This window comes from Trachemys scripta, chromosome 3 (genome assembly GCF_013100865.1).
Source record: "Trachemys scripta elegans isolate TJP31775 chromosome 3, CAS_Tse_1.0, whole genome shotgun sequence".
NCBI classification, from domain to species: domain Eukaryota; kingdom Metazoa; phylum Chordata; order Testudines; family Emydidae; genus Trachemys; species Trachemys scripta.
The window spans coordinates 62676556-62698684 of NC_048300.1; the positions used below are offsets into that span (position 1 = coordinate 62676556).

At 45.5% G+C, this 22129-nt stretch overlaps 1 protein-coding gene and 1 long non-coding RNA gene across 2 annotated transcripts in view; both read right to left on the reverse strand.

Annotated features, from left to right (window-relative positions):
• Positions 1–19390, reverse strand: part of CDC42EP3 (CDC42 effector protein 3) — a 46104-nt gene extending 26714 nt beyond the window's left edge. Inside the window, exon 1 of the mRNA XM_034764923.1 lies at positions 19224–19390. The gene's annotated coding sequence lies outside the window, so the exon portion shown is untranslated. The remainder of the gene's footprint in view (positions 1–19223) is intronic.
• Positions 1–22129, reverse strand: part of LOC117874618 — a 126077-nt gene that overhangs the window by 26717 nt on the left and 77231 nt on the right. The gene's annotated exons all lie outside the window — the stretch shown is intronic.

Sequence of the window (22129 nt, forward strand, 5' to 3'; positions counted from 1 at the left end):
TGCCCCCTCTATCAGCGGTGCATGTCCTCACAAACTTAACTGACAGTGTGGGGCACTCGCAGCCCACAGCCCTGCCGCTCCAGGGCTCAGGTGGTCAGCCCTGCCTGTACATCGCCTGTTGCTGCCTTCGACAGTCCAAGTTGTCAGCTATAGGGCTGAGAGCTCGGGCATTTAAAGGCAGAAACAAGCAATGTTAACATAAGTAAATAGGGCTGTCAAGTGATTAAAAAAAAAATTAATTGTGCGATTTAAAAATTTAATTGCGATTAATCACACTGTTAAAGAATACAAAGTGTACAGTGTTCACTTTATTATTTTTGATTACAAATATTTGCACAGTAAAAAACAAAAGAAATAATATTTTTCAATTCACTTAATACAAATAATGTAGTGCAATCTCTTTGTAAGTTCAACTTTCATGATAAATGTAGAATTATGTACAAAAAATAACTGCACTCAAAAATAAAACAATATGAAACTTTAGAGCCTAAAAGTCGACTCAGTCCTACTTCTTGTTCAGCCAATTGCTCAGACAAACAAGTTTGTTTACATGTGCAGGAGATAATGCTGCCCGCTTCTTGTTTGCGCTAAAGATTCATATGTCCCTTCATCTTCAAACACCATTCCAAAGGACATGCATCCATGCTGATGACAGGTTCTACTCGATAATGATCCAAAGCACTGCAAACCAATGCATGTTTATTTTCATCATCCGAGTCAGATGCCACCAGCAGAAGGTTAATTTTCTTTTTTGGTCATTCAGCTCTGTAGTTTCCGCATCGGAGTGTTGTTCTTTTAAGAAATCTGAAAGCATGCTCCAAACCTCGTCCCTCTCAGATTTTTGGAAGGCACTTCAGAGTCTTAAACCTTGGTTCGAGTGCTATAGCTATCTTTAGAAATCTCAGCTTGGTACCTTCTTTGTGTTTTTGTCAAATCTGAAGTGAAAGTGTTCTTAAAACGAAGAACATGTGCTGGATCACCATCCGAGATTGCTATAACATGAAATATATGGCAGAATGAGGGTAAAACACAGAGCAGGAGTCATACACTTCTCCTCCAAGGAGTTCTGTCACAAACGTAATTAATGCATTTTATTTTAAATTGAGTGTCCTCAACATGGAAGCATGTCCTCTGGAATGGTGGCCGAAACATGAAGGAGCATATGAATACGTGCCAGATATGCTAAACAAATACCTTGCAATGCTAGCTACAAAAGTGCCATGCAAACGCCTGTTCTCACTTTCAGGTAACACTGTAAAAAAGAAGCGGGCAGCATTATGTCCCGTAAATGTAAACAAACTTGTTTGTCTTAGCGAGTGGCTGAACAAGAAGTAGGACTGAGTGGACGTGTAGGCTCTAAAGTTTTATGTTGTTTGGTTCTTGAGTGCAATTATGTAACAAAACAAAGGAACACAAAAAAAAAAAAATCTACATTTGTAAGTTTCACTTTCACAATAAAGAGATTGCACTTAGGTACTTGCATGAGATGAATTGAAAACTATTTCTTTATCATTTTTATAATAAAAATAATATAAAGTGAGCACTGTACACTTTGTATTCTGTGTTGTAATTTAAATCAATGTATTTGAAAAAGTAGAAAAACATCCAAAATATTTAATAAATATCAACTGGTATTCTGATGTTTAACAGTGTGCTTAAAAGTGCGATTAATAGTAATTAAATTTTTTTTGAGTTAATAGTGTGAGTTAACTGCGATTAATCGACAGCCCTATAGGTAAATAAAAAGATTTCACGGTCCCTTCAAAAGCATCTGGCGGTCTGGATTTGGTCCACGATCCGCCTATTGACTATCCCTGTCCTAATTTATGAGCGTTTGACTTTGCCAATTTAACATTCTTTGAATGTAGTTTGTGTGTAGTCCACACACACACACACACACACACACACACACACACACACACACACAATGTTAATACTGACGTAATAACAGCCAGAATGCTAGGATTTTTCTTTTGCAGTACTACAGGAGGAAGTTGTAACAATACTTGTAGAGTGTTGCAGTCTTTCCCTGCAAATGTGAAGTGTGGGTGGGTGGGAGGAGGCGAGAGAATGAGATATTTAAATCCTTGTTTAGTCTGCAGAATTGGGCCCTAAAACGTATTTCTTTCCTTAGACATTGTTCAGCTGCATACAGATTCTCTTTTCATATTTTCAGTGAATTTTTCAAACACAATTCAAAGATTTAAATTTCAATGGATACGTTTTCTGCTAGGCAAAGGCATTACTGAAGGTATTTAAAATTATGAAAACACTGTTTCAGATTTAGTACATGCCACTCCACAATTTCCTTCAAAGTCTCCTTCAAAGACTCCTGCAAAGTCACAAAAGTAGCGTCCTGGCATTCCAGCGGCTATTTCAATGCCAACATTAACATTAGGAAATGCATATAGTCTTCTGCCAACGTAGAACCCTAGAGTAGTTTCAAGGTAAGATGATATACAGAAGTCTTGAAGTCAATAAAAATAAATTTTTACTTTTTTATTACTTAACATTAGACAAAAGATGGCTGTTTGCAATAAAACTACTAGTTTTGCACTGGTTTATCCTGTTTGTTGATTTTCATCTCCTAAGCAGATCCTTTTAGATCCATTAGTACTTTTGATATTGTAGGCCAGAGGTGGTTGAGTAATAACTGTCAAATAATTGTTTAACAAAGAATGTTGCAACTTTTTAGAATGAAATTAAAGTGAATTTTGTTTTTTAATTGACCACCCAACTCTACCATTAAATCTGTGCTTTTGTTGATGTGGCTGTGGACCCTAGGCACAAGTGAATTGAGGTGGCGTAGGAGATTCCAGGGACAGGTCTAGGGTCTTCTGTACTTAGTTTTAAAGCACTGCCCCTCAAATGCATATTGCTCATGTACTGTATGTCAGTGAAGGTGTATCAAATCCTGCCAACTGGGAAAGGTGCATATAGGAACATAGTATTAACATAAAACCAGTGCTCTGTCTAGTCTCCGACAACGGACTCTTCTATTCACCCTAGCCTCTCTAGATCATTCATTTTGTATGCCTTTAAAAAGGAAACCAGTATTTGCTCTCTCTCTTTTAGGTGGGATGACCAGAATTGAACACTGCACTCCAGGTAAGGGAGTACCACTGATTTATAGAACATCATTATAATATTTTAAGCATTGTTTTCCATTCCATTCCTTATCTATACCAGGGGTTCCCAAACTTGATTCGCGGCTTGTTCAGAGTAAGCCCCTGGTGGGCCGTGAGACTCTTTGTTTACCCGAGCATCCGCAGGTACGGCTGCTCGCAGCTCCCAGTGGCCGTGGTTCGCCGTTCCCAGCCAATGTGAGCTGCGGGAAGTGGTGGCCCGGCCTGTGCCTCTTCCCGCAGCTCCCATTGGCTGGGAACGGTGAACCACGGCCACTGGGAGCTGCGAGCGGCAGTACTTGTGGACGCTCCGATAAACAAAGCATCTCACGGCCCACAGGGGCTTATCCTGAACAAGCCACGAACCAAGTTTGGGAACCCCTGATCTACACATACATCACTGAAAGATGTTGCCAAACTGCAGGAAGTGTCTTTGGTCACAATGTATCATACCCTCTTGAATTGTGGTTATTCTTCCAGGGTCCTATTCCAAAAAGCCATGAGCAAACAGGCGGCCAAGTTAAATTGATCAAAGGTAGTAAACTTTTGCATCAATCCTCTGCAAGCTGGAATATACAAGTGCCTCACATGTAGGACAAACAATCACATTATCCTCTCAATGTCACTTGTGTTCTGGTCATCCAATTTTCTCATTGTTTAATAAGTGTCAGGGCCAAGAGCAAACAATCTAAAGGCCAAAAGAGCTGGAAAAAAGAATGAGACAAAAGGTAGGGGCTGTCAAAAGGAACTTAACATAGTTAAACATATCTGTACATATAAAATTGCACCAATAGCCCTTCTTTCTTACTATATGGGGCACGCACACAAGAGCGGAGATAACTTTTCTTCACAAAGATACGCATAATCAAGGATGGAGACAGAGCTATCTGAGGGTATATTATGCCTTTCTCCTCCCCCATCCCCCCCAACTTCCATGACTAGGCACTGCTGTATTTAAAAAAAACTAAGGGCAGAATCTGGTGGCATTTCCCCCTTCCCGATACATGCAGCTTTTGTTTTCTTAGACTTTTTGTTTTTAATTCCTTGTGATTACATTAACCAGTATCTTAATTCTCTCAACAAACCCAGCCAGATTTGTATTCACATTTAGAACATTATCATCATGGTTGGTTCAATGCCATCATACAGGTTTTGTAAAATTAAGAAGATTTATACTGGTACAGATATAGTCTGAAACGGAAAAGGAAGATGTCAATAATGTATAGTTGTTATACAAGACAGAAATAGAGTCCTATGGTTGGGAGACATTTTATAGAAAAATTCAACAACACTGTAATCCCCCAAAGAGGGTATATCAACTGTACCTGAAAACAAAAATGGTAAACTGATACCAAACACTACTTACCACCGTCAATGAATCATTAGAAGCAGTGGCAATAGGTAGTCTGAGCATGCTGCTGTTACTTAATAACTGGTGTGCCAAATTGAAAACAGAATGTTGGCGTATTTGGAATGTGCACCTTGAAGAGTACAGGGCTGAAAAAAAGTGACACATACCTCTGTCTAATCTTTGCCTGTGTTCCAGGTTTCGTTTGTCCACCCCAGAGAATAAATGGAATTAAAGTCATTTTAGGAAACTAAATCAAACCATATTTAGCTACAGCAGTTAACTTGAGTTCATGGTAGATTTAGAGGGTTTCTCTCAAATATTCAAAGATGTATGAAAAGCATTTAAAGAGGTGTTAATATAAACGGGTTGATTCTACTCTTGTAGTAGACCCATACACAATACGGAGAGATACACATATAGATGGAGACAGGAGCAGTGGAAGTGCCCTAAAAGTGGGGATGCTACAGGCGACTGAACTGTGGCTCCGTCCCCCTGCGTTGCACCCCCACACTGCCCTCTCTCTCTGAGCCCCCAACCTCACACAGCCCCCTCCCCCGAGGCCCCGTCCCTGTGCTGCCTCTTCCCCTGAGACCCCGCCCCCACTTGCTCCTCTCTGCCTCCACTTCCCATTGTTCGCCCTTACAGCCAATAAAAAGTGGGAGGGACATGGCCTCCTGCACCCTCCTCCCCCGTTCCAAACACCCTTGGATGGAGAGAAGAATAGTTGTTTTTTGAGCACAGTATGTTTTCTTAATGTTTTGTTGAATACAGTTAGAAAGGTCAGATTTACCAAGGATCAGAATCAAGAATGACATTAAAAAGTCTTCGTAAAATCCAAATAGCTAGATGCGTGACCTGTACAATATTCTTTCATAATCAAGGATATTTAAAAAGGCATCTATTTTTTACTTCATTTAAAAATCTCTTTCTTAGTGAGAAAAATCTAATAGTGCTGCCACACAATTCAAGGATGCATCAACATATCCTACTTAAGGAAATATTAAACAAAATTACTCAAGATAGTTAAGTCCAAAGCTGACTACAAAGAGTTACACAGGGATCTCACAAAACTGGGTGACTGGGCAAGAAAATGGCAGATGAAATACAATGTTGATAAATGCAAAGTAATTCACACTGGAAAACAATCGCAACTACGCATAAAAAATGATGGGGCCTAAATTAGCTGTTACCACTCAAGAAAGCGATCTTGTGGTCATCATGGATAGTTCTCTGAAAGCATCTGCCCAATGCACAGCAGCAGTGAAAAAAAATGAACACAATGTTAGGAACCATTAGGAAAGAGATAGAGAAGACAGAAAATATCATGTCACTATATGAATCCATGGTATGCCCACACCTTGAATACCACGGGCAGTTCTGCTCACCCAATCTCAAAAACAGATATAGGAGAATTAGACCAAGTATAGGAGTATGGACTATGGAACAGCTTCCATACAAGGAGAGATTAAAAAGATTGGTACTGTTTAGCTTAGAAAATAAATGACTAAGGGGGATATGATAGATGTCTATAAAATCATGAACAATGTGGAGAAAGTGTTATTTACCCCTTCACATAACACAAGAACTAGGGGTCATGCAATGAAATCAACAGACAGCAATTTTAAATCAAACATAAGGAAGTACTTCTTCACACAACACACAGTCAACCTGTGGAACTTTGTTTCGGGGGGATACTGTGAAGGCCAAAAGTATAACTGGGTTAAAAAAAGAACAGGAGTACTTTTGGCACCTTAGAGACTAACAAATTTATTAGAGCATAAGCTTCTGTGGACTACAGCCCACTTCTTAGAGACTGTTAGTCTCTAAGGCCTGGTCTACACTAGGCGTTTATGTCGAAGTTAGCGCCATTACATCGAATTAACCCTGCACCCGTCCACACTGCGATGCTATTTAGTTCGACATAGAGGTCTCTTTAATTCGACTTCTGTACTCCTCCCCGACGAGGGGAGTAGTGCTAAATTCGACATGGCCATGTCGAATTAGGCTAGGTGTGGATGGAAATCGACGCTAATAGCTCCGGGAGCTATCCCACAGTGCACCACTCTGTTGACGCTCTGGACAGCAGTACGAGCTCGGATGCTCTGACCAGCCACACAGGAAAAGCCCCGGGAAAATTTGAATTTGAATTCCTTTTCCTGTCTGGCCAGTTTGAATCTCATTTCCTGTCTGGACATCGTGGCGATCACAGCAGCACTGGCAACGATGCAGAGCTCTCCAGCAGTGATGGCCGTGCAGTCTGTGAATAGAAAGAGGGCCCCAGCATGGACTGATCGGGAAGTATTGGATCTCATCGCTGTGTGGGGCGATGAGTCCGTGCTTTCTGAGCTGCGCTCCAAGAAACGGAATGCAAAGATCTATGAGAAGATCTCTAAAGACATGTCAGAGAGAGGATACAGCCGGGATGTAACGCAGTGCCGCGTGAAAATCAAGGAGCTGAGACAAGGCTACCAGAAGACCAAAGAGGCAAACGGACGCTCCGGATCCCATCCCCAGACATCCCGTTTCTACGAGGCACTGCATTCCATCCTCGGTGCGGCCGCCACCACTACCCCACCACTGACTGTGGACTCTGAGGATGGGATATTGTCCACGGCCGGTTCCTCGGACATGTTAGCGGACGGGGAAGATGAGGAAGGAGATAAGGAGGACGAGGCAGTCGGCAGCGCTCACAACGCTGATTTCCCCGACAGCCAGGATCTCTTCATCACCCTTACAGAGATCCCCTACCAACCCTCCCCAGCCGTTACCCCGGACACAGAATCTGGTGAAGGATCATCCAGTAAGTGTTGTAAACATCTAAACATTTATTTTTAACAGAACAGGAATATTAACAATTAAAAGAATGGGTTGTTCATGATTAGTTTGCCCTAGGCACTTAACGGTTCAGTCATGGGCAGTGCAAGTTTTGAAAAAAAATCTAGCAATGTCCGGTTTTCCGTGATTGTCCTGCCCAAGCCGCTCTACTGTTTAGTCCCTGCTACTGCAGCTAGAGTAAGATGCGGTCTATATGTGCAGGGATAGAGCAGTAATCCTCCCGGGACATCTCGATGAAGCTCTCCTGGAGGTAATTGGAAAGCCGTTGCATGAGGTTCCTGGGGAGAGCGGCCTTATTGGGTCCTCCGAAGTACGACACGTTGCCGCGCCACGAGACTATCAAGTACTCGGGAATCATTGCTCTGCACAGCAGGGCGGCATACGGCCCTGGTCTTTGGAGGCTTTCCCGGAGCATTCTCTCTCTCTCGCTGTCAGAGATCCTCATCAGGGTGATGTCGCCCATGGTGACCTGCTTTGAATTAGGTAGGGGAATGTTAGTGTTGGGACTGCTTGCTCGTTCCTTTACAGAACTGTAACCGCTGGTTTGCAGCCACGCGGTGGAGGCGGGAGAGGGGCTGCCGAAAGGGATCGTTCCTGGGGACAGCCGCGAGGGGGTGGGACAGGGGCAGAGTTCCCGCTTGCCGGATTGCTGGCAGCAGGTACTGACATTGCTTTAAATGTGAAATGAGGCCAGTGGTAATATAAAAGTTTTAAACTGCCACAAGTCTACGGCTTACCATGTCTGCCTGCAACAGAAATTCCGTTGTGCTGCCCCGCTTCTCAAATGTGCTGTGGAAGACCCCAGGCACTGAATGCGAAGGCCGAGAATTCGACCTTGTGCTGAGTGCGCATGTGATAGGTGCTGTGCATGGTCTTGTTCACAGAGAAAGACTATGTTCTTGGTTCACAACTACATTTATCTTTCTGAGGAATTCACTCCCTTTTTCCCATTCCCACAGCCACATCTGCGACTGTCTCACAACCTAGCCTGGCATCACACTCCCAGAGGCTAGCGAAGATTAGGCATAGGAAGAAGAGGACACGGGAGGACATGTTCTCTGAACTTATGGCCTGTTCCCAAGCCCAGGCAGCACAGCAGACCCAGTGGCGGGAGAAATTGACCCAAATGCAGCAAGCAAACATGGATCGGGAGGAGAGGTGGCGGCAGGAAGACCAGCAGGCGACTCAAACGCTGCTTGGACTACTGAGGGAGCAAACAGACACGCTCCGGCGCCTTGTGGATGTTCTGCAGGAACGGAGGCAGGAGGACAGAGCCCCGCTGCAGTCCATCTCTAACCGCCCTCCCCCGCCACCAAGTCCCATACCCACCTCACCCAAAGTGCAAAGAAGGAGAGGCGGCAGAGTCCCTGCTAACTCTCACTCCACCCCTGCAGAGAGCTCTAGTAGCAGAAGGCTCTCATTCCCCAAAACTTGAAAAGTTCTTTCCTTCCCGCCTGACACAAGCCCCCGTCCAAGTTTCACCTCCCAGTTCCATGTGTAGTTGATAATAAAAAATACGTTCATGTTAACTACTGTTTCAATCATGTTCTTTTGGAGGAGGAGGGGAAAGGGGGTTGGTAATTGGACAGGACAGTCACCTTTGGCAGGGTACATAGGCGGGGGCAGGCACAGCAGCAGGGCACATACACAGTGCAGTGATGCAGTGACTAGTTACCCTGGTTAGTCTGGGAGGTTGTTTTCATGTTATGTGGTGGGGGGTGGGTTGCTCTGTGACTTTGTGGCGGGGGAGGGCAGTTACAGATCTTAAGCGGCAGTCCTTATGCAGGATCACAGAGCCATGCAGCAGGGGATCTGTAATCGTCCTCCCCCTGCCACAAAGTCACATAGCCCCCCCATACACACAGTCCCGATCAGGAGGGGTGACAGGCTCCGTTGAAACAACCATCCCACCGCAGCGGAGCCCGTCAATCCTTGAGTTTAGAAGCTTCATTCGCGTCACTACACTACACCCGCTCCGCACCACAGTCTGCGTCCCAGTTTTAAAAAATTCCCGCGAAAACAGTATTAAAAAAAACGGTGTGCATTAACAAAGTAGAACTATTTTTATTTCGAAACGTGTGTTGGAAGGGGGTGAAGGGGGTATGTAACTGGGTAGGATAGTCAACATTAACTGGGTAAAGAAACGGGGGCAGGTTCAGCTTCTCTGTACACAAACTTAAAAGTCACAGGTTACCCTGCTCACTCAGGAACTTTGCTTTCAAAGCCTCCCGGATGCACAGCGCTTCCCGCAGGTCTCTTCTAATCGCCCGGCTGTCTGGCTGAGCGTAATCAGCAGCCAGGCTATTTTCATCAACCTCCCACCCCGCCATAAAGGTCTCCCCCTTGCTCTCACAGAGATTGTGGAGCACACAGCAAGCTGCTATAACAATGGGGATATTGGTTTCGCTGAGATCACAGCGAGTCAGTAAGCTTCTCCATCTCCCCTTGAGACGGCCAAAAGCACACTCCACCACCATTCTGCACTTGCTCAGCCGGTAGTTGAAGAGTTCTTTTTCAGTGTCCAGGGCGCCAGTATAGGGCTTCATGAGCCAGGGCATTAGCGGGTAGGCTGGGTCCCCGAGGATGACTATAGGCATCTCCACATCCCCAACAGTTATTTTGTGGTCCGGGAAGTAAATACCTTGTTGCAGCCGTCTAAACAGACCAGAGTTCCTGAAAACACGAGCGTCATGAACCTTGCCCGGCCATCCCACGTAGATGTTGGTAAAACGTCCCCTGTGGTCCACCAGTGCTTGCAGCACCATGGAAAAATAGCCCTTTCGGTTAATGTACTGGGTGGCTTGGTGGTCCGGTGCCAGAATAGGGATGTGAGTTCCATCTATGGCCCCACCGCAGTTTGGGAATCCCATCGCTGCGAAGCCATCTATGATCGCCTCCACGTTTCCCAGGGTCACTACCTTTGGCAGCAGTACATCAACGATTGCCTTGGCTACTTGCATCACAACAACCCCCACGGTAGATTTGCCCACCCCGAACTGGTTCGCGACTGACCGGTAGCTGTCTGGCGTTGCAAGCTTCCAGAGGGCTATGGCCACTCGCTTCTGTACACTCAGTGCAGCTCGCAACCGGGTGTCATTGCGCTTCAGGGCAGGGGACAGCAACTCACAAAGTTCCAGGAAAGTTCCCTTCCGCATGCGAAAGTTTCGCAGCCACTGGGATTCATCCCAGACCTGCAGCACTATGCGGTCCCACCACTCAGTGCTTGTTTCCCGTGCCCAGAATCGCCGTTCCACGGCATCAACATGACCCATTGCCATCGTGATGTCCTCGGCGCTGGGTCCCCTGCTTTCTGAGAGGTCTGTGCTACTCTCAGACTTCAGGACATCACCGCGGTGCCGTAGCCTCCTCGCCTGACTTTTCTGCATCTGCCTCAGGGAAAGGTGTATGATAAGCTGCGAGGCGTTGAGAGCGGCCACAACTGCAGCGATGGTCGCAGCGTGCTCCATGCTCGCAGTGCTGTGGCATCCGCGCTGTCAATGACTGGAAAAGTGCGCGAACTGATTTCCCGCCGGCGCTTTCAGGGAGGGAGGGCGGGAGTGATGGACGGATGACGACAGTTACCCAAAAGCACCCTCGACACATTTTGTTACCCAGAAGGCATTGCCGGCTACACCCAGAATTCCAATGGGCAGAGGGGACTGCGGGAACTGTGGGATAGCTGACCACAGTGCACTGCTTCGAATGTCGACGCTTTCACCGTTAGTGTGGACTCACAAAGTCGAATTACTGTCCTTAGTGTGGACACAGACGTTCGACTTTGCAATATCGATTCCAAAAATTCGATGCAAGTAAATTCGAACTACTCTCGTAGTGTAGACAAGGCCTAAGGTGCCACAAGTACTCCTGTTCTTTTTGCGGATACAGACTAACACGGCTGCTACTCTGAAACCTGGGTTAAAAAAAGAATTAGATAGGTTCATGGAGGATAGGTCTATCAGTGGCTATTAGCCAAGATGGTCAGGGATGCCACCCCATGCTTTGGATGTCCCTAAACCTCTGACTGCCAGAAGTTGAGACTGGATGATAGCGGATGGATCATTTGATAATTGCCATTTGTTCATTCCCTCTGAAGCACCTGGCATTGGCCGTTGTTGGAAGACAGGATACTGAGCTAGACTGACCATTGGTCTGACCCATTATGGCTGTTATTACTATGTTTTTAAAAAGGCAAGAATATACATTTGAAAAAAAAAAAAAACCAAATATTTATATGCCCTCAGCATCATAGTCCCTGAGCATTTCCCAAGTATCGAAGAAATAATCAACTGTCTCTTAAAACCCCTCTTGTAGCAAACCCTGTCATGTGAATCAGTCACTTCCTTTCAAAATTGAACAAGGAACTTTACTAGAATAATGGCTATTTGGTCCATCATCGGCCTGTACTTCACTGAAGAGCTTAAACCTAAATTCTTCTCTAGCACCTCTTCCTCCCACCTCCCCCTGAATTATTACAGATCTAAAGCAGTAGTACTCATATCCTCACAGGTGTTTTTGGTTGCCTTCCCAGGTAGATCAGGAGAAAAGCGAGTACTGCTGTCTAGACTAGAGAGAGTTGGTTTTACAACTGCCTTGGAAGAATTCTCAGATGGTGAATCAGGGCCGGATTAAACTTTTGTGGGCCTGGCGCCAAACATATTTGTGGGCCCCCATGGGGGCAATGGAGCATGGCACAGGGGATTCAGTCCCCAGAGCGAGGGGCCAGCCAGGGGCAATGGGGCATGACATGGCAGGGGGGGCATGGCAGGGGCAGCCCCGCTCTGCCCAGCCCAGTGCGAGGGCACTATTTACAAATCGGCAGTTGCCAGATGCACAATGGCCCACCCGGCCCTGTGCTGCCAGCATGCCCCTTCCTGTTGTGGGTGAGCCCATCTTGTGCCACACAGCCCTCCACCCAACACTGGACCCTCCCCCCCCCAATTCCTTATGGCCAAAGCCCCCCTGGACCCGCTATGCCCAGCACCTCCCCAGACCCTGTCACAAATGCACAGTACCCTGGACAACACCTCAACTGCCCAGCGCCCCACACAGAACCCCCACTCCCTAGTTCCCCAACACACAGATCTTCCCCACCCCCTCACAGCCCAGCACCCCCCCAGACCCTCATAGACCCACTCCCCCATGCCCTGCTTTCTGGCCCCACTGGGAGGTGACTGTGATTGCCAGGCTGAGCCACTGGTGTCCTGGAGCGGGGAATCACTCCGGCTCCTCGGAAGTGGTGTGATCAGCCAGGTCGAGCCTGCCCCTGCCCCTGCCCCACGCGGGCTCTCTCAGGACACTCTTGCCTGGAAGGGCCCAGCCAAGCCCCTCCTTCCCCCCCCCCCACACTGTTCCTCCCACCCAACCGGCCAAGACTGGCCAAGCTTCTGCATCAGTCCCAGGCGGCTCAGCTCCAGGGAGACAGGTGGAGCCCCACAGGTGGTGGGAAGCAGAGACTGCCTGGAGCCGGAGGTGCATTGAGGTCTGGCCAGGAGGCAGAGAGAGAAGCTGGCAGGTTTGGCCAGGGGGTGGAGAGGAGCCCTCGGCCGGCTGCTGGGCAGGCCGAGAGGAGCAAGTGGTGGGCAGGGGGTGTGGGGGGGGTGCCAGTGGGCTGGTGGGGTCTCAGTGCACAGTGCAAGCAGAACAGGCCGGGGCCCCTTCTGGGCATGTGCCCAGCTCCATGGGGTCACTGGCGCCATTGTAAACCCAGCACTGCTGGTGATAGTGGCAGGGAACCTCCTTTGATCCCCCTTATTGGGTAGTGCAAGAAGCAGGAGGAAAAAGTCTTATGATCAAAATTCTTCATAATTAAAATTACATTTGAAAAAATCCAAAATCAGAATGTTAGATTGCAAAGTCAAGTAATGAGAAGTTAGGAAATGCCAGGACTAAAGTTTCCTGTGCAACCTTAATTTGGCCCCCTTGTGCATGCACATTATGACAGTGGTACTCAACACTACATAGGAAGTCTGTGGCAGCTTAGGAATAGAACCCAGCTCTCCTGGCCCAGTACCTTAAAATAAGAAAATATCTTCTCTTCTTGAAACCTCTGGCCTCATTCATTGTGCACTGAATGAGGTGAAGTCCTGTGGTGAAAAATAGTATGAGATTATGTTATGACTGATGGTCTTGTAGTAAATATGCACAAGGGAATCAAATTAAGGTAACACAAACAACCTTAATTCTGGCATTTCCTAACTTTTGCAACCTTAACATTCTTTTAATCTAATTTTTGTATTTAAACTTCCCAGATTTTTTTAAAAGCCAACAAACAATTCACATGGAACAATATTAACATTCTTTAGTCAGATTGTTTTAAATTGTTTGTTATTGTTAACATTTTACACCAATGTCTAATTAACATTTAGGAGAAAGAATGTCGTGATTAAAGATTCAGCGCCTCAGTTCTGCCATTAAGATGCAAGAGCTCATAATACACATGCTTTGTTTTGCTGGAAGATTTCTCTTGGATGCCAATGAAGATCAGACTTGATATTTCAAATATTTCTAAGATAAAAACAACAACAAAAAAGTCCAACAACTCCTGCCTTTTAGGCCTTCTTTATAAACCATAAAAAGCACAAAACGAGTGAACAAACCCAGTTTAAAAAAAAAATGCTTTGCATGTTACCTTTAAAATATTTTTACTGCCATAAAAGTACATCTGGACAGCTTCTGTGAAGCTTGGGTGAGTCAAACTCAGTCTGGATGACTTCAGCTTGTAATCAGCAATTTTATCTCTACAGAAGGTCAGTCATTATTTGCAATGGCATAGAATCACAGAAAAGATCACTTGTATCACCCAGTCTGACCCTTAGCAAGATAACTGCCTGCATCATTTCATCTAATGTCTTATCTAAACTTGTTCTGCAAAGAGAATGCCTTCACTACCTCCTCTGATAGCAATCTAGGTAGTGAAATAGAATTTCTGAACTTTTCCCAATTAAATGTAAGCATACAACATTAATGCAACATTAACAGTGTATAGTTAAGAAACAACAGTTCATCCAATGTAAAAGTTAAGGTTGAACACACCCCCTTAACTCTATCCCATTGCATGCATGGTCATTCTATCTTTAAATTTATGAGGCTGCATAATATTTCTGACCAATATATTATAGCAGCTTTTTCTACAACTTTAGGCAAAGATGTAGCATATACCTTCAATAACATGATCACTGTATAAATGCAAGAAGGTAAAATTTAGGTTGATCATTCAACCATAACTTTTGAATTTCTGGGCTTTGGGGTGCTTGAATGTGCAGTCCTAGCAAATATAGGTTTTTGCATATAATTTCCAAGACTTTTAAGAAGAAAAACATTTCCAGCTCACCGACACCAAAGACAAAGGTTGCCTATAAATGTCATTAGTAATTTGTGGTCTCAAATAGTATTAGTGTGAAAATGAATGCTTAGCTTGCAATACCTGGGCATTTATCCCACGGCAGCATCAGTTCCTCTTGTTGCCCTGGCCAGCTCTCTATCTCCCTGTTATTTCTGTATACAAACTCAATATGTATTGTTTTGCAAACTTCACTGAGACTTGAGTTACTTCCAAAACCACAAAAATATCACTGTTTGCCTAATCCAAGATTGCTTCTGTTATACCTGATTCCTGTAAGAGTCCCATGTTGGATTAATAGCTTGATACCATTTTAATGAGCTTAATACTAATTTTAAATTCAATGCAAGATTTTGGAAGTAATGATTACCTCAAGAAGGGCATCCAAAAATACAATGAATACTACGTTAAATAAAGGAGTAGGTCCATTGCAAAGCATACGGAAATGGATTCACATTTTAGGGTATATCTTCATTATAGAGTTGGCACATGGGTTAGGCTAGCCTGGTGTGAGTGTTCCCACAGCAAAGGCACATTTGTGTTATTGTGTCCTCCCTCATGCTGTCTTTGTTGCAGAGCTAACTCGGGGTCTTATTTGAGTGTTGCCCCTAATCTCTCGCCCATCCACACAAAAAACCCTTTCACCTGAGTTTTGCAGTGCTTAAATTCTGGCTTAGCTGGAAGAGTGATTTAGACCTCAGGGGCTGCTTTCACTTGGGCTGGTAACTCATCCACTTTTCAGTAAGGATGCAGGAAAAGTCACTTGAGGGCTGATAGTTCTCCTATTCATGTCCCTGCCCCCCTGTACCCAGAAGGAAAGACAAGTTCTTCCACAACCCACTGGGAAAGAATCAGAGCGGCACCATTTACCGGAGCACATGCCCCATAAATCCTAGCGACACACTTGAGTGGTGCACCAGTGAGGATGTAGTAATTTTGCGGTGGGCTTTGCAGCATGACTGCTCACACCTGTGCTATGCTAAACAGGATGACAATACTCAGAGACAACACGGAGTCTGGTGGTACCTTAAAGACTAACAGATTTATTTGGGCATAAGCTTTCGTGGGTAAAAACCTCACTTCATCAGATGCATCTGAAGAAGTGAGGTTTTTACCCACAAAAGCTTATGCCCAAATAAATGTTAGTCTTTAAGGTGCCACCAGACTCCTTGTTGTTTTTGTAGATACAGACTAACACGGCTACCCCCGATACTTAATACCCAACTCTGCAGTGAAGGTGAGCCCTTGTAAGGCCACTCTAAAGGAGGTAGAGCGACTCCATTCAGGATAACCTGGGAACCCCCAGAGTAGGGCAATGGCTGTTTCAAGTGCGATGTAAGAAAAAAGAAAAATTCTTGCTGCGTTTTTCACTACTTTACGTTTGCGTCACTAGCTGTGCAATTAGATCAAATCCTGCAGTAGCACAAACACTGTGCTTCTGCTGTGCAGTGCAGTCAGGATATGAAGAGGCAACAGAGTGGACTCTACCCTCCCAGTGCAGCAGCAGTGCTATTCAATGGCAGAATGGGAGCGTGGTGGACGCATAGACCGTGAGTCTATGAATTCTCTTGATCCTTTGGAATACAACAATCTCACTGAAAAAGGAGAAATAAAAGGAGAACTAGAGCGAGCCAGGAAGGTGCTCTGAACTCGGTAACAAGACATGAAGAGAAACTCTCCTTTTAACACCCTGTACAATAACCCCTACTCAAGACTTGGGCTGGGGACCAGGATTTCACCCATAAGGAAGACATTTTATTTGAAACAGATTATTAAGTATGTTGCTCTGGTTTACAGAGAAAAACTGAGAACAGTTTTGTTTTGCCAAACCTATGGCTTTACTTGGTCAAAGCAGAGCTGATACAAGTGGTTTGGAAGAGTTTTAAACAGTTTTTTGGAGCTAGATTGCAGCATTTAGCCACATCACTTGAAGGCCTAGTGCAGAGCCACAATGCCCCAGGGAAAGCTTGGGTTGAGATTGCACTTTAAAAGATAATTCTCCCCTCTTCTCCCCCCAGACTGCAAACTCCAGACCCTTCTCCTCCCAGTGCATTTGGCCAGCTTTGAAGGCTGGTATGGTGGGGGGGCGGGGTCACATAGCTATGTTTCCCCTCACTTTTGGGGGTGATGTGTACTTTTGACAGTGCACAAGTGAAGTCTCACCGAGCTCACGAGAGTGAGGACGGTAATTTTCCTTGATCTGTGCAGAGGATGGACCCTGTGAAGCCTCCTCTCCCAACACTGCTCACCCATACTAGGGCCAGGGAAAATCTGGCTCTTTACTATTTTTCTGCAGAGACAAACAAAACCCTTTTTAAGAACAACGTATTCCAGCATATTCCAATGCAGAAACAAATGCTCAAAATCAAATAATATTTTGGCTGGATATATCTACTTCGTTCACTTTTCAGAATACCAGTGCTGTAATGCTACTTGTAACATGCTGCTGTGAGAACATAAATCTAAATGTGAACCCAGTACAAAACTAAGCCCTTCACAACACACTTTAAAAATAAAATCCTTGCCACATAGTAATCACTTGACTATATACAGGTTTATATTTCTGCAGTCACCCAGGTGACATATTGGATTCCAATATTGTGTTTTCTTTTCCTGTGAAGAATGCACAAAATCTTGCTCTTTGAGATTCACTGAGCACCACAATTCCTTTATTGGTACCATGTTTCTAAAAATCCTAAGTGAGGCACATTCATTTGATAAGAATAGTTTCATTAAGATTTCAAATGGAAGATGGGTTTTAGGAATCACCCATTTTAGGTTTTCAGTTGTTTTTAAATTCATGCTTTTAATTGTTTATTCAAACATATTGTCCCCTACATACCTCTAATCCACATTTAGCAAGGAATAATGGCCCACTTAAATGATTGCTGACAATGGAACAATTTCCCAAATGCTTTCAAAGAAAAATAAAGGCTCAAGCTCATTTTATAAATATTAAGATTCTAAATAGTTTTAAATCACAACTACAATCTACAGTGATGAACTCTTCCACTAATTGCTTCCTGGATTTGGGACTTCATTTTCATGTGAAAAAAAAAAAAATTTTCCCCCTCAAAAATCTTACCTCGGCTTTACTTTTAGGGTAGGTCTACACTTACCGCCGGACCCGGAGGTAAGCAATCGATCTTCTGGGATTGATCCCGGAAGTGTTCGCCGTCTACGCCGGTACTCCAGCTCGGCGAGAGGAGTACGCGGCATCGACGGGGGAGCCTGCCTGCCGCGTCTGGACCCGCGGTAAATTTGAACTAAGTTACTTTTAATTCTGTGTGCCTTAGTTCGAAGTGGGGGGTTAGTGTGGACCAGGCCTTAGATAGCATCCTAATAAAACCCCTTTGGTGAGTTCCTGACTTACAATCTCTGTCAGACAACCAGTATTACACTGTACTATGGGCTCTCTTTTCAGCTGAGTACTCTGCTTTGATGCATTCAAGTCACAGCTATGTAGCTATTCAGAAATGCAGCATTCAAGTAGATATTTATTTTTAAACTGACCCATCCAGAACTGCACTGCAAAAATGACATCCTGCCAAAAACAAAAAAAAACCCAACACCACTCTATTTTTATTCAAATATGTGACTCTGAAAGTAGGAAATGAAACTAGGTATCACCTTTAGTAATAAATTGCATCAATTATATTTGTCTGTCTGAATGCTAATTTTTAAGTCACTGAAATTGACAGCTTTTTAAACAAATTAACTCAGACAGCAGCCAAGCTGCTTCAGTACAACTGTCCTAAGTTGCCATGTGTTATGGCAAAACACACTGCATCTTGACTCCTGTAATCGGCTCTTGACAGAGCAGAGTAAAAAACCTGTGATGCTTATGGCAGCTCCACGCCCAGAATTTTGCCCATTCTGTGCACACACAGGTGCAGAATAGAAGAGCCACGCTGCGCTGGGTAGATCCCAGAGCAGAATTTTGCCAGTTGTTCCCTGTGGAGAGCAAAGTATCAGCCAAGGTGCACGGGGAGAGCAGAATTGTGCCCGTTTCATGCACATGCTGCAGAATATTGGAGTAGAGATGTGCAAGGTGGGTGTTTGTTGGAGCAGAATGGGACCTGTTTCACGGGGAGAGGGAAAGCGGAAAATCTGAGCCCTGACGGACTGGGTGGCTCTGTGTGGGAGCAGAATTGTACCTGTTTTGCACGGAGGAAGGAGAACAGAACCACTAGTCGCATTGCACTGGGCAGCCCTGCGCGCAGAGCTGGCTCGCCCTGCACAGCCCTAGCAGAACACTGGAGTCCTGCTGCATGGGGCGGATCCGGGCACAGGGCTGTGCTCGCTGAACATGCCCAGGGAAAGCCGGATACCCGAGGGGCAATGCCGCAGGCAGCTCTGAGAGCAGAATTGTGCCCCGCTCGCGCCTTGGGGGTGCTGCTCCCCGGCGGTTAGGCTTTATAAACCCGCCCTTCCGCCGCTCGCAGCCCAACACACGAAATCTCCACATCATGCAAGGGAAAGACAACACCCGCTGCCTGCAAACCACCTGCCTGCCAGGCCAGGAGGCACGGGCAGGGGCTGGGGCCGCAGATCTTTGTATGCAGCAACTTACAGGCTTCCCAGGGCGTCTGCTCCTTCCCCCGGCTGCGCGGCTCGGTGGCTGCTCCTCCTGCAAGCAAGGCCGCCTGTGAGGAGTTGGCTCTGTCTGGGCTGGCAGCCGCAGCAGCCTTGAGGAGGGGGAGGGGGAGCAGCAGCTGGTTGGGGCGCAGAGACGCCTCTCCCGTGACTCAGAGGCAACAGCAGCACCTGTGACCGCCTGTCACCCGGCAGCTCCCTCCCCTGCGTGCTCTCCCCCTCCTCTGGGCTGGTGCATTGGATGGGAAACGCCTTACTCTGCTCCTTGCTCGTCCCCAGAGGCTGCAGGCGAGAAAGCAGCAGCAGCATCCACAGGCTGTTGCAAGCCTGATGTCTGCAGCAGGTCCTGCGTGTGGCCAGCGCTTCCCTCTGGAGCCTGGGTGTCTGCTCACACCGGCACCCCTCAGGGCTAAGCCCACGTGCTTGCTTGGGCGCTAGGCAGTTCTCTGGTGTGAGGCCAACTGCAGCTGAACTGAAAACCTGGCACAGGCCAGGACTGGCTGGAATACACTCAAGACACACTTGATTTTTAAAACTATATATCTTGATGGCTAGTTTGCGCACAGCATTATGGAGGCACTAACTGCTCCCTAGTTAAAGCGGCATCTGCACTAATGTCAGGCATTCCTAAATAAAATAAAATAAATAAATAAAATAAGAAATCAGGAGAGCTCTCCCCAAAAATCACGATTGGCTGGGGAAAATGAGTTTGAAACCACATTTGGGGTTCTTTCCATTTGCCTCCTCATTTTTCGATCCTTTACAGTTCATGATTGCAAGTTTTTCTCTGCAACTAGGAGGGCTGTGGAGACTGTTTTGTTTTAAAGGAGAGGTGAGATTTTGCATGGAGTGCCATGACTCCAGGCAGGGCCGGCTTTAGGCCAATTCCACCAATTCCCCCAAATCGGGCCCCGCGCCCAGTGGCAGGGCTGCCGGGGTGGGGGCAAGTGGCCGAGAATCCCTTCGCTGGCTAGAGGCTCCTTTTTTAATTTTTACTCACCCGGCAGCGCTCCGGGTCTTCGGTGACACTTCAGTGGCGGGTCCTTCACTCGCTCTGGGTCTTTGGCAGCACTTCAGCAGCAGGTCCTTCAGTGCCACCAAAGACCCGGAGCGAGTGAAGGACAAGCCGCCGAAGACTACGAGTGCCGCCTGGTGAGTACAAGCCCCAGAAGTTTTTTTACGTGTTTTTTCTTTTTTCAGTCATCCTTGCCGGGGTCCCGTCAAAACTGTTCGAATCGGGCCCCGCACTTCCTAAAGCCGGCTCTGACTCCAGGAGCTGGGATTGTAAGAGAAAACCCCCAAACATGGCAAGAATTGGCAACAGAGCTCAGGCTTTTGCTATGCCCAAAAGATATAAACACATGCTTTAGAGAGACACTTCTGTGTTTGTTAGGAGTTCTCACAACCAAGCTCATTTTGAACACCAGATTTAAAAGTATCAGAGGGGTAGCCGTGTTAGTCTGAATCTGTAAAAAGCAACAGAGGGTCCTGTGGCATCTTTGAGACTAACAGAAGTACTGGGAGCATAAGCTTTCGTGGGTAAGAACCTCACTTCTTCAGATGCGCATCTGAAGAAGTGAGGTTCTTACCCACGAAAGCTTATGCTCCCAGTACTTCTGTTAGTCTCAAAGATGCCACAGGACCCTCTGTTGCTTTTTACAGATTTAAAAGGAAACTGTCCATCTATTGGATGAAAGCGAAAATGCTTTAAACAGAATGTTAAAGAACTAAGAAAATAGTTGTTGGCAGTCCAGCAGGTTATGGGATAGGAAGCCCATAAATACTAAACTGATGTTAATATTTTTACAAGTGCCATAGTTAATCCTGATAGAGACCCCAGCATTGTTTGGCTTCTTCCAATGATATCCTCCCAGAAGTTATTGTTGGCAGCTACCTGAACTTAACACAACTCTTCTGACAGTTTTACTAAAGGTTCATTTTTCAAAATGTTACATTTGGCACAAACACGCAAGCACTGCATGTGAATTGATTGAAAATATTAAATATGTTACAGACCTTACACAAAGATATTTTTATAAATATTTACAGAGTTTTCATTATGCATGGTATTTTTATAAGTATAAATGCTAGATATATACCCAGTATGTATACTTCTCCCCTCTGTTGTCAGTGGCTGTTAAGCACTTTACTTCAGGGCGATTGGGAGTAATTCCTTTTACAGTTTATATAAATACAGTGTCACAGGACTGAGAAAGCATTTTCACTCTGTGGCCCTGATTTTGGAATGGTCAACATGCAGGTGGACTGCTGCACCCTCACAGAGGCCCTATGAGGGCTATGGGTGGACACAGCCATCCAACCACACATAATGCATAGAGTTAAGGTCCCAATCCTGCAATTTTCATAATTCCCTCAAAAAACCCTACCACCTTTCAAATGAAGTCTCACAGACTCAGAGTTGAAGTTAATTTTTTTTTTTGGAAAACTTTATAAAACCCCCTTCAGCAAGTACCGGAGGGGGGAAAAACAGGTTTCACTTGTTAAAGGAAAATTGCAGTGATGGATTCTCATCGATTGAAGAGGTAAACACTAGTCTTCAGTATATAACTGAATTTCCAAACTTTTCTTTTTAAAATACGTTCTTGTCACACTTTTCATACTCGTGTTACTGTGAATTGTTCTGGTGTCTGAGTTATCACCATCTTAATGGCCTGCTGTAGTGATTTGCTCCAAACTCCCTCTGATTTAAATGGGGCTGAATCTGTAAGATGCCTTGAATGGCATCAAATGCTGTATTGACCTTACTGGAATCAACCCATGCTCTTTGACTCCAGCCCACAGAGAGATAGGGCAGAATACAACTCTATTATTTGTTACGAAGTGCTTCTCCGGAGATGAATACATGGGAGGCTGGAGGCTTTC